Raw genomic sequence first — 13,436 nt, 5'->3', positions numbered from 1 at the left:
CAACACCAGGAGTTAACCCTAAGGTAAACTATGAGCTTTGAGTGATTATGATGTGTCAATGTAGGTTCATCCTTGCTAAAAAAAACAATCTACTAATTCTGGTGAGTGATGCTGATAATAGGGGAGGTTATGTATGTGCAGGGGCAGGGAGTATATGGGAAATTTCTGTACCTCCCTCTCAATTTTGTTGTAAACCTAAAACTGCTCTCAAAAAAACTTTAATGAAAAAAACAAGTATGCCAAAATAAAACATTTCAAAAGCCAAATATCTCTCAAGCTCTCTTAGTAAAATATTATTAATTACAGTGAATCAGAGAAAAAAACATTTGTTTATAAATATATAAACATTTGTAAAATGCATTGGAATTTTAATTAATAAAACTAATATTTTTATAATTTACATATGGTCAAATATATTTTTGAAATTTTCTACTATGAATATTCTCATTCTGATTTTCCCAAAAGTTGAGATAAATAAGCAAATAAATCTTGATATTATTTCAACTTAATTACAAGGTCATCATCAAATATGTGTATTGCTACCCTTCTAGGTCTATACATTTAAAGTAGTTTCTGCTTCACTTTTGTTAGAAATGTTATATGCATCACATATGCTATCAACATCTGGTTTTCAAATCTCAAATAGTTCAAGTATGTTTACCATGCAATATATCAAGGAAAACTGATTCATACACATGATTATTCATTTCCATTTAATAGTGCTGTGGTTATATAAAATATGTGGTTCAAGTTAAATGTCATATTTTTTTCAACTTCTTATCTCTAAAACAATTCTATTGAAATAATAGTGAAAAGGAATTATGTTTTCAAAAGCTCAGAGTAAGAAATTTATATTAATACAACGATTTTCAATAATTCAATATCCACACAAAAAGAGAGTCTTGGGCTGCAACCTAGAGAGGAAGGCATTATAATCCAGATATGTCCCTGGAGTGTTTGCAATGGAAATGAAAGCAGAGTCATAGAGAGACTGAGTACAGAGTCTTGAGGAAGAAATCATGAAAAGTAAGACAGATATAAAGGTGAGTAATCGAAGATGAACTGAATAAAACAACCTCTTCAATCCTCATCTAGTCTTTTACCCTGAAACTCACACCATGTATCCACTGACTCTTCTAAAACTAATTCATCAATATTCCTCAGAAGGGTCAACATTTCCATTGTTTGCTGGTATCCTACAATTCAAGACCCCTTATTTAGGCTTCTATCTGTCAACACAACCTAAAGTCAAGTCTGTTCATTAATATTGCCCAGTTCGTGGCACAGATACCTCTGCAATTCAGTGAAAAATTATTGCTCTTGAAATACATTGATGCTGTATTACTTAGACATAAGCAAGTTAAAAGCAAAAACAAAAAAACATGACCCCTACATTAAACTACACATGCAAATAAGTAGTTTGAGATTATTGATAAATCTAATATAAATGTTGAGATAATAAAGCTAGAGAAAGAAAAGAAAGAATAATATCTTTATGACTTGTGTCTTCAACAAGACACAAAAATCACTGTTGATTCATTGACCTATATTACAATTATGGAGTTCTGTTCATCAAAAGATACATTAAGAGTGTGAAACTATAAGCAGTGCACTGGGAGAAGGTATGTGTAATATTAATAACCAATCAAAACTCACATCCACAGTACACACTGTATACATGTTTCTTTATCTTATGCCAAAACCATATTGTCTTAATTGTTGTATCTTTATATTATGTATTGATCTCTGATACCGTGAGTTCTCAAATTTGTTTTTCTTTATGATTGTTAGGCTTTTATGGGTCTTTTATATTTTCCGCATTAATTTTAGGATCAACTTATTTCTAAAAAACATTCTGAGATTCTACTTGGACTTATATTAACTCTGTATAGCAATCTGAGGTGAGTTGACATCTTGTTACTGAGAGTGGTACTAGAGGAACAGAATCTTAGGATGAGTTTTCTGAATTGATTCTGGGTCCCTGGAATTGTTCTCTAATCTGTTTAGACTTAAATTCAGTAATGATTCTATTTCCACTATTAAGGAGAGTACAGATAGTCCATGATGTCATGTGCAATAGAAAAATGCAAAATATTACCATTGGACACTCCTAATCAAATCTTATAAGAGGAAATTCTCCCTCCAGACTGCCATCAGACTTGAGCTGCGGCATCATCTCTTCTTGGATCTCTAGCCTGCCGAACTGCTCTGCAGATTTCAGACTTGCCAATTCCCATAATCATGTGAGTCAGTTCCTTAAAATCTCTCTCTCTCTCTCAAATTATGTATAACATATACAAATATACATATTATGTATCATATATAAATTCATATATCTTATTGTTTCGATTTCTCTGGAGAACCCTTATTAATAGAGATTTTTAATCTTCCAGTGCATAAATATATAAATCCAATATCTCTCCATTTCTGTAGGCCTTCTTTAATTTTTCTCCAATACTTTGTAGTTTTAATATAGAGATCTAGCACATTTTTGTTAGTTTTATAAATTAATGATCCTTTTCTAATTGTTAGCTCTTAATATAAAGAAAGGCAAATATTTTTGTATATTGCTCAGTGACTTAGCTAAATTGACATTAATTTTAAAAGTTTGTAGATTCTATTGAATTCTTTTATTACAAAATCATTTCATTTGTAATGGAAGCTTAAATACTCATTCTTCTTTTTCAGTTTGTATACGTGTTTTTCTTCTTCCTTTATGGAATTCAGTATAATTTGAATAGAAGTAATAATAATCAACATCTTGTCTTGTTCATGAACTCAGGGGGATAGTGTTCAGTATTTCACAACTAAGTATGATATTTGCTATAAGCTACTTTTATATTTATTCTCTTTATTAAATTAAGGATGTACCACTTTATTCTTACATTTTCTTTATGAACAAGTGTTTACTTTGGTCAGCTGTTTATCTGCCTATTGAAATGTGCATTTTTTTCATTTATCTCTTGATGGGATTAATTGCCTTGATTCATTTTTATTATTATTCTACATGTCTGGATTTAATTTTTAAATTATTTTGTTCTGAACTTTTATGACTCATTTATGGAAGTTATTGCCCTATAATTTTACTTTTTTGTAATGTCCTTTTTCAAGTTTGATTTATGAGGCCTGAATTTTGTGTGGTCTCATAAGATAAAGTAGAAACTACTCTCTTTTTATTTATTATCTAGAAGAGATTGTATAAAATTGATAATATTTAGTCCTCAAAGGTTAAGGAAAAATTGCCCCTTCTGTGCCTGTAATTGCTTTGCAGAAAGTTTTTAGATGTAGATAAAATTTTTATAAAAGATATGTAACAATTCAGTTTTTCTATTTCTTTACGTGCTATTTTGGTAAGTTGGAATTTTAAGGACTTAGTTCTTTTCATGTAAAATGTGAAATTTATTGGACGGAGTTGCTTATCAGATATTCTTACCATCTTTGTAACATGAGACTCTATTTTGATGGTTCTTTTTTCATTCCTGATATTGATAGCCTGTGTTTTCTTTCTTTTTTTTCTTTTTTTTAACTTGAACAATCTTCTAGGGGTTTATTATTTTATTAATTTTTTTAAGAACAAACTTTTTAATTTCTGAGATTTTTCTTATAGGTTTACTTTCCTTTTCTTCCTCCTACCTTCTTTGATTTTAACGTGCTGTTTTATTTCACCTTTTTACATTGATTTTCTACTGGAAATCTTGTATTTTAAATACTGGAATCAAAGCTCTAAATTTACTTATAAATACTTCTTTAGCTACATTGCACTAGTTGAAACTATTTTCTCATTTCCATTGCAAATCCTTCTTTATTCTTATATCATTTATGTTCCCAGGAAATAAATATTAAATGATTATTGGGCAGTGTTCACATTTTATACACACACACACACACACACACACACACACACACACACACATTTAAATATAGTGCTGCTGTTTAGGAGTTTGCAATTTTAGAACAGTCAAAATCATATCCTGGATTAGTTCCACAGAGTAAATGAAGACATATGTTTACACTTATACTTGCATTATAGGGAAACAGAATTATATGTATATTGAGAAGACGTTACAATAGATATAAAAAACACTTTTTCATAACAATCATTATCAATTTTTCTTAATACTTAATTCACACTAAAAGAAATGTGCTTTTTTCCCCATTTAAAAAGCTGTAGAAACAAATATTAGGAACAGTTTTAGTGTCTTAAATTAATAAAAAGTCTGTGTAATAAGGGATTTAAAATGTTGTTTTACCATTGACTGGAATTGTCGATCACTTCTGGTAAATTGAGACAACTATAAGTTGATTTCTCCTCTCCCCTACCTTTGTTTTCTGGATATTTAGAGGCCAGAACAGATTGACAGGTGTGCCACTGTACTGAGAAAAACTGTGATATTTGTGCAGTAAGTTTTGGAACCCAGGAAGTATGACTATGCAAATACTAGCAGATGGTTATGTAAATGTAAATGTAGTTGTTCTACTAAAGCTTGACAAAGTGACACATTTAATTAATTTTAAATATATTAATAATTTTTCCTGAAAATTTATATTAAGAAATGTTTTAGAGACTTTTCATCCATTGCAGAATTCTTCTTACCTGTTAGTTGGGCTGATAGGCATTGTGAAATCTTGGCAGAACATTTTATAGTTGAAAGATTTCAATCTCTGAGAGGATTACATGACAGATGGCAATGTAAAGGAACTACTCAACTATCTGAGTGCTGTGTTTACATAGCCATCTGCTGGATATTCCTTCCCCTGGGCTTCACAATTTACTTGGAGGCTAGGAAGGATGCTTACAGATTCAAAGTGTTTTAGGATCCAAGTACTAATAGATATATATATATGAAATATATATATATATATATATGAAATATTTAGGGAAGTATTTTTGTTGCTATGTAGCTGGTTCCTAATTTTAAATGGTTGCATAAGACATTTTATTGAATTTTCTAAATACATGTCCAGTGTCTCATTTAGTCTTTCAACTGAAAAACTTGAACTGGAATCTACCATTATTAAATCTTAGTCCAGTAAATTTCCCTGCAATGTATTTAAGATTACATTTGGAAAAAATTAATGTTTTATAGATGAATATATTAGATGCATATTTTGTAGAGGAGTATATTTAATTAATAAAATAATAAAAATAATTTACAAGGAGAAATTAAACCAATAGGTTGAGACATAATTGAAATATTGTTTCAGAAATTTTTTTGATTTACCATATGCTTACTTTCTTTTTCTGTATCTCCTTCCCTTATTGAGTTTTTGAGTAAAATACAAATTCAGTTATCAATCACTCACATGGGAACTGTTATTTAAATTGGAAAATATTTATTCAAATACACATATTCTTGGAAATAGAAAATCCATAACTGTGTATTGACCTTATACTAAAATAATACTCTAAAATACCTTTGACCTTTTTAAAAAGTTTACAAAATCTTATCTGTGGTAATTGAGTTAGCGTTTTCTGTTATTACTGTAGTGATTGAAAGTTTTTGATATATAATTTTCCCTTCTTCATGATTGAAAGTTTTCTGATATTAATGAAATTCTGGAAAATTACTTCAAACTGTAAAAATTACTTTAAAAGTTTTATGTCTTAAATTATCATATTACTAAAGTAAAACAGAATTTTGTGGGATATATTTGAGATAGACATTTTCACCAATAATAAATATGGAGAACAACAAACACTCACTGAAGAAAAGACAGTATGTTTTCTGTAAAGTTCAGGATGGTACTCCTCCAAATCTCCAGGGTCATGGTCAATTGAGATGCCCAAGGAATTAGTCCAGCCTTATTTCTAGGGCAATAGATGACTTATTTAAAGGGTCTGAGATGAGTTATACATAAGTCTTTTCTGAATAAAATGAGCATGTAAGATTAATAGTTTGTAGGAAAGTTAATTTGTAAATGTGAAAGTAGCCTGCTCCTCTGTAGACCAGTTTGAGAAATACCATCGTAGAAAATTTTTACTTGAATACTTTGTGTTAGCAATTATTGATGTACTCAATGTCTAAGGTTGTTTTCTGATAGAGAATCATCTTACTGAAGCTCCTGAAATGCTTTCATGGGTTTAATTCCCAGGACATCTCTGAAGACTGAAATCCTCTAGTTTAGACATTTTTGCCAAGTAATTAATACTCTTCTGATCTTTGGTAAAGAATTAGTTCCAGTTAGGAGCTTGAGGAATCCAAAAGGAATGTCTTAATATTAAGTTGTCTGATTTCATAAAGTAATGCTGCTTGGGGAAATAAGATTGTTTATGTGCCATAAGAAAAAAAAAAACAGTAAATATTTTAACAAGTAACAAATGTAAATAGTCTTCTTTATTCCAGCTGTACTTGAAATTCAGGTAATAAATGTGCTTTAAAATAGAGTAAATTGTCTTATTGTTCATTAAATTGTGAAGTAAGAAAGACATGAAAATGTCATTCTTAATTAGATATCTGGTGTGTTCATTTAGAAAACTCTATTGGTCTTTAGCATTCCTTGGTTAGTATATGTGATCAATGCTTCAGAAATGTTTTCTGGGAAATTTATGTGTTTCTCACCTTATATAAGCTGCACTGTGTTTAAATAGTTTTGTAATACATTTTATGCAACATTATTTATAGGTGTCCTAATCAACTCAAGTGACTTCTTTAGTTATTCCACTGGAAAGTTGCAACTGGAAATCAGCAATATTTAATCTTAGTTAATTTCCCTGCAAGTGCATTTAAATGTTTGAATGTGCATTTTGAAAAGGGGCATTTCAGAGATGAATATATGTAAATTATATATATATTTATATATATAATAATAATTTAGAAAATAACATTAAGCCAGAAGAGATGAAGCACATAATATTGTCTCAACTTTTTGTTCACTTCTTTACTTTTTTGTTTCTTTTTATTTTACCCCCATCTCAGGTTGATTTTTTCCAATAACTCAAAGTGTTGTTGTCATCTACTCAGATGCTAACTACATTATGAATATTGTGTATGCTCATATTATTATTATTGTGTGTTAATATTTTAATATTGTATATAGTTTATTAATAATAATGATATACTTCACTTTCTTGGCTACAGTCAACTTCTAGAGATGCCCACTCAATGTTTTTTCTTAATCTTCACTGCACATCTAGAGATATGGTATGTGTTCAATAATGTATTTATTGAATTGAACTGTTTGAGATGGTAAGTAATACAAGGTTTCTTCATTAGCCATTCCCCACAAGAATTTGAAAATTCCACAGTTGCTTAAGCAATTAAATCAAGGAAGAAAACAACAACAAAAACCAGGTTTAACAGTACAGTCATAATTATAGCTAATCTTAGTCAGGGGGATGTTCGAGACTACAGGTACTCTAAGTAATACACACTGTTCCAGTGGCATCCATGAGGTGAAAAGTTCCTACATCCCTATTCATTCTATTTATTTTCATCAAATGTTGAAATACCCAGGGACCCTATGAGGGTATCCTCCTTTTTTTGGTAATTTTTTGGCTAATCTGAATATATAGTGATTCCTGAGTATCAAAATAACTGTCTTAATTGAAAGATGACACTATAAATATGCAATGTTTTGGGAAGGCAAATAAAGCAAAGGAACTAAGTTACTGAGGACCCACAGACATCAGATGCTACCTCCTTATTTTCTAGGACTCCGTTTGAGGAAGCAAAGGAGACCCCTGATTTAAGTGAACTAGCAATCCATTAATTTCCTAAAATCCTAATTCAATATTAAAACAGAAAAATGATTATAGTTTGTCGTAGAACTCTTAGATAAACAATGACTGACAGTTTGCTGTTAATCTCAAATTCAAATTGTTGTGTAGTCAGTCGTTTTTATACTTACATTTTCAACCGAAAGTTTATATTAAAGAAGAAAAGACATGTCCATGTATTTTAAATGATGATTCTCTGAATAAATTTCTCCCATATTGATGAATTCCATATATTGTCTTTCTATGTTATTCTTCTGAAATTTATACAGTATTATATGCCTTTTCAGTGATGATTTAAAAACCAGAACTGTTTATAATTCTATTATGTGAATTTCACTACTATAGATTGCCCATTTATCGAAATCTCTTTTCAGAGATAATTGAACCTAACTTTGATATTTGACATTTTCATTTCCGAGAGGATATAACCTTTATCCTTTATGCTAAGGCAGGTTGAAGGTGATATATATGACAGCCCTATTCCTTATCTTAGATGAAATAGGAAACTACAGGTTCAATTTCAAGGTGACTGTGCATTAAGAGATATTGCATTCTGTTGGGAAACAGAGAGATTAAAAAGATATTGAATAAAATATAATGTGTCCATCTGGCCTTGTTTACTGATATTTGACTCGGGTTAACAAAGAGAAGTTTTGTTAAATGCAAATTAGAAACAATTTTACCTATAGATGTACTGAAATCATTATTTTTAAAACTCTTTAATAACAGGGAAATCCAGTTTTGGGGAGGTTCTCTTTAAGAAAAATAAATACAGAATTTAAATTACAAAAGTATATATAAATATGAATATTTAAAATGAAGTGACATAAATTACAAATGGTAAAAAGGTAACAAATACCACAAACCTCACAAAATCCCTAAAAGTAAGATATATGGATTATTTAATAGCTTTCTATATCTCTAAAATACTTTTTTACTATTTTGACAAAATGTTATTAGATATTATATTATCTATAGAGAAAAGAGACACATAACTTATATTTTCCTCTAGCATGGATGATCAAAAAAAATTTTTTATTAGTAGTAAATTAGAAAAGTATTTTTCATCCTCACAACACGTTATTAATAGTTTAATGCAAATTGTTAAGACTTATGCAGTTTTAGAAAAAAAATCTATAAAGTTTCTTTCATACATAGACTGTAATATTTGGAAAAAATTCCCATATTCTATTTTCTGACTCCCTCTATTTCAAATCTCATCTATCTTTCACAACCTGCATTATCTGTGTCCTGGGTAGTAACATCTACTGATTTTATGTTTTACTGAGTGATAAGGATTAATTTCTCTAAAATTCATCCTCTGTAGGAAAGGAGCAAGTCGCTTAAAAAGCACCAAGGCAACCATCTAGTCCTTGCCAACCATGACGCACGAATGTTGGTACGTCTACCATACACTTTATCTCTAATTTTACCAGGAGATAAGGAGATGTGGCAAATTCTACCACTATTTTGTCAGAATATCTGCAAGGCACCAACCCCTGATCACAACACAAGAGTGGTGTTATTGCAAATCACGTACTGAGTAGGCAGGGTGGGGGAAAACCAAGTTTCTATCAGGCCATATTTCTCTTGCATTCTTACCCATGCTCTCAACAGCAAGAAAAGCCAATGCTTCCCAATCACGCCACTTAAGATACATATATCTCAATGTTTGAGATCACTCTCCCAGAGTCCTATTTTGATTTGCCAGATTGTTATGGTCGAGAGTGGGTTAACTGCTACTGATCCTGTGTCCATAAGTTTTCTCCAGTGAATGCCACTCCAGGTGGCAAGGTGTGTGCGCTGCTTGGCCATCTGTTTTATTTGGGTCATACCTATTATTTCAGCATTGTCTTTGATGACTTGGAAAGGGAAAAGAATCTTCAAAGTTAGCAGTAAATAACAGTTTTACATAAAAAATTAACTTTTGGGGCTTCCCTGGTGGAGCAGTGGTTGGGAATCTGCCTGTCAATGCAGGGGACACGGGTTCGAGCCCTGGTCTGGGAAGATCCCACATGCCGCGGAGCAACTAGGCCCGTGAGCCACAACTACTGAGCCTGCGCGTCTGGAGCCTGTGCTCCGCAGCGAGAGAGGCCGCGACAGTGAGAGGCCCGCGCACCGTCATGAAGAGTGGCCCCCGCTCGCCACAGCTGGAGAAAGCCCTCACACAGAAACGAAGACCCAACACAGCCAAAAATAAATTAATTAATTAATTAATTTTAAAAAATTAACTTTAAAAATAAAGAGCCCATCATTTTTGTACAAAAGTAATATAATATGAAATAATTGTAATACTGACTTCTGAATGAATTTCTTCCACCAGAGAATCTATTTATTCATTCAAATATTATTATTCCCAGGGCACCATGATACACACAGTAATTATCAACAAATTGCCTGCTTTCTTGAACTTTGATTCTATTGGAGGGATACAGAAAATAAATATATGTAATGTAATATATGTTGATATGAAGTTAAATGAAGCAGGATAAGGAGATATAGTAGGGCAGAATAGGTAATGGAGTATATATGAACTGACAGTGATATTGAAGGTAACTCATATGTTAAAGTGAATAGTCAAATGGTAAATAAATAATTTACAGTTCTGTTCAAAGTTGCTAGTTTTTCTGCTGGCAAAATTAGAGTGTTTCATGAGGTAAACCTTTAGTTTCCTAAATTGTGTTTTTGTTTTATTTTTTACATGCCTTCTGTTTTATTTTTTATTGAGGTATAATTGACAAATTACATTAGTTACAGTTGTACAACATAATGTTTTGATCGCCAAAAAATGTCTAGTTAACAGTACTGCAGTCTAATAGTTAACAATGTCTTGTTAACATCTGTCAGTGAACATATTTACAATTTTTTGGCCTAATTTGTTTTTAATTGTATATTCAGACCAGCAGCTTTGGAAGATAGAAATACATTTTTGGAAATGCACCTTTGATATTAAGAATAGGAAGTATGATTCCATACTTTGTTTGCTATACACACTTCTAAATAATAATTCATATATAATTTTAAAATATCTGTAAAGAAGCAGTGAAAATATCAGAATACTTTTGAAAGGTATTTCAAAGTCCATAATAGAAGATTTCTATTATTTGGTCTTTTTCTATTTTATCCCAAAGTGGCTTCAAGTAGTTTCTGCATACTCTATGTCTTTCTCACATCATTAGTCTAGAGCTACTGCTGAGAAGTAGCATTATAATATCAGTTTCCACTGAGAGGCTATTTACACCACTGGAAATTATGGAAATTTGGAAGTAGTGACAGGTGTTTCTAAAAACTCTTCTGAATTATCATGTTTTCCTGCTTGGTGATGTTGTTCAAAGTTAGTGCCGTTAGTTTTCATAATATGTTAAGAACAGTATTTATTGGTTTATTAGACCCATGATATCAATTCAAATATAGTCTACCAAATGTCAATATAAGTAAATACTAAGATAAGAGCAGAGGAATAAGTATTGGGAGAAAATGTGGGGAATGGGTACAGGAGAATGAGTTTCTAGCACATTAAAATTGCAGTTTCAGAAATGAGGTTGATGAAAGAGTGAGGGTAATAACCTGAGAATTCCTATAAAAGTTTAAAAAAAAAAAAAGGAAAAAAAAGCATAGTTAAAAATGAGGCTTTGAAAAAAAAGTGCCCAATGACTCAGAAACATTGCTTTTTGTATATATGCCTGGGGTCGTAATTATAAAACTCTCGTATGTATCAGTGAGTGCTATGGTACTATTTTAATTGGAAAATGGTCTGTTTACTTCACTTTAGATTATTAATTTCAAGTCCATATATATCTATTCTAGAAGAAGGTAAACAGCAATAATTATAGCTGAATAAAAGTAATTCTTAGAAGCAACTGTCTATTTATTATCACAAAGATAAAAATCCCCTCAATAGAAATGAATTTGGCCAATGTGAGGAATATCAGTCTATTTAAAGGCCCTTGGGAGGTCACAGAAAGAAGACTGCACCCTAATGATTTTTATTTTGACTAAATAAACAGAATATAAAAACATGACCAATATAAAGCTCAAACCACTGACATGTTAATTACAATATGCAGATCACAAACACAGCTAAGGTCCTACTTCACTAAGAATTGTAATATTTGATATATTGTTCAATATGGGTAAAAAATTTATAAAAACCCACAAGAGAGTGTAAATGGCTTAAACTTCACAATCTATACAAGTGGGGATGTTGCTACATAAATTATAATCCTCTGCAATTTGTCCTTTTTAAAAATTACATTATGAAATGACTAATATGTAGAATGCTTGGCAAAACTTTGTAATCAGTAATACCTAGTTGTCCAAATGTGACATTTTCAGTGTTGCATGAATTGAAGCATAAGCCCTCAAAGTTCCTGAGATCATGAGATTTATCAGATGGGTAAACTGAGTCAGCATTATCGAGATGCTCTGTACAGAAATTACACAGGTCAGCTTAGATATCAAGCTCAAAAGGGTCGAATCAACCTATATTTTCCCAGATTCATAGATTCTCCACATTCAGTAAGAGAACACGAATGACCTTGAGAGGCTTAGTAGTTCCGAACTGATTAGGATAAAGTCCAGAAATTACTGTAAAAGTTCTTAGGATCTGACATCAGCTGTGCTTGAGTATTCACCTCTGGGACAAGGAGATTGTTAAATTGGATTTGAAAATTCAAAAATTAATCAGATAAATTTAGGCTAATGGTAGTCTATCTAATTTCCTGTGCTGTTTGGTTTTGTTGAGGGAGGCATTGGCTTTTTGACCTCGACAAACTTTCTTATATTTCATCATATGCTTGTCAGAAAAAATTTGTCAGGCTCTGCAAATGTTTATTTGCCTCTCAGGCTGTATTGCAGATGCCCTAATTCCCTAGGAGAATATGTATTCATTTCTCTTTTGTTATCAATCTTATGTCTAACAAATGCTATATTTCTAGAAGATGTTATGCTGGACATTCTGTGACTTGCACTTAGCATGAAGCAAAGTAATACACTGTTCAGAACACTATCCTTTGCACACTTTAACAGAAACATAATTATTGCAACTCTAAGTATATTAGATTCCTTGATGGAAGAACTTTTCCAAAGTCAACAGCAGCATATTTAAAATTGAATAAGAAAAACTGCTTAAATGCCTGAATATGTGAAAAACTTCAGTTTTTTTCTAAGGAAGTCTTGAATTTAACTAAAATTTTTATTTTAAGTGTTTATATTTTTAGAAAGCCAAAATTGATTGACTAGTCCTACATTTCACAATGAATATCTTAGGGATGTGCATTCTTTTATTACTTATTAGGTTTTATTTTTAGACTTTAACACTCTCTCTCCCTTGTTTTTCAGAGTTACAATTAACTCTCATTTGTATCAGCAAACCTGCTCTCTCATTGGCCTTATACTTCACTCTTTTCGAATATGATCATGATCTATCTAATCATGGAATGCTACAGAGACCTGTGAGAATATCCTTAAACTCTGTATCTGAAAGTACTGGTCAGTTGATTTATTATTGTCCTTTTGTGCTAGGAATAGAAGAGATTATATGAAGACCTGAGTTAAAATATGGTTTTTGGCTATCCATGTTTTCACCTGAAATTTGTATGAAAATCTCCCTTCTTGACAGTGGTAGATAATGTATGTAAAGTTAAAGTGGACTGTGCCCTGTCCTTTGGGTCATTATATTTAAATCTTTTTTCCTTAAAAATATCCAAAAGCATACAAT

The sequence above is a fragment of the Balaenoptera borealis genome, assembly GCF_965194805.1.
Source record: "Balaenoptera borealis genome assembly, chromosome: 5".
Lineage (NCBI taxonomy): Eukaryota > Metazoa > Chordata > Mammalia > Artiodactyla > Balaenopteridae > Balaenoptera > Balaenoptera borealis.
The sequence above is the reverse complement of the archived record's forward strand: the minus strand, read 5'-3'. Positions refer to the sequence as shown.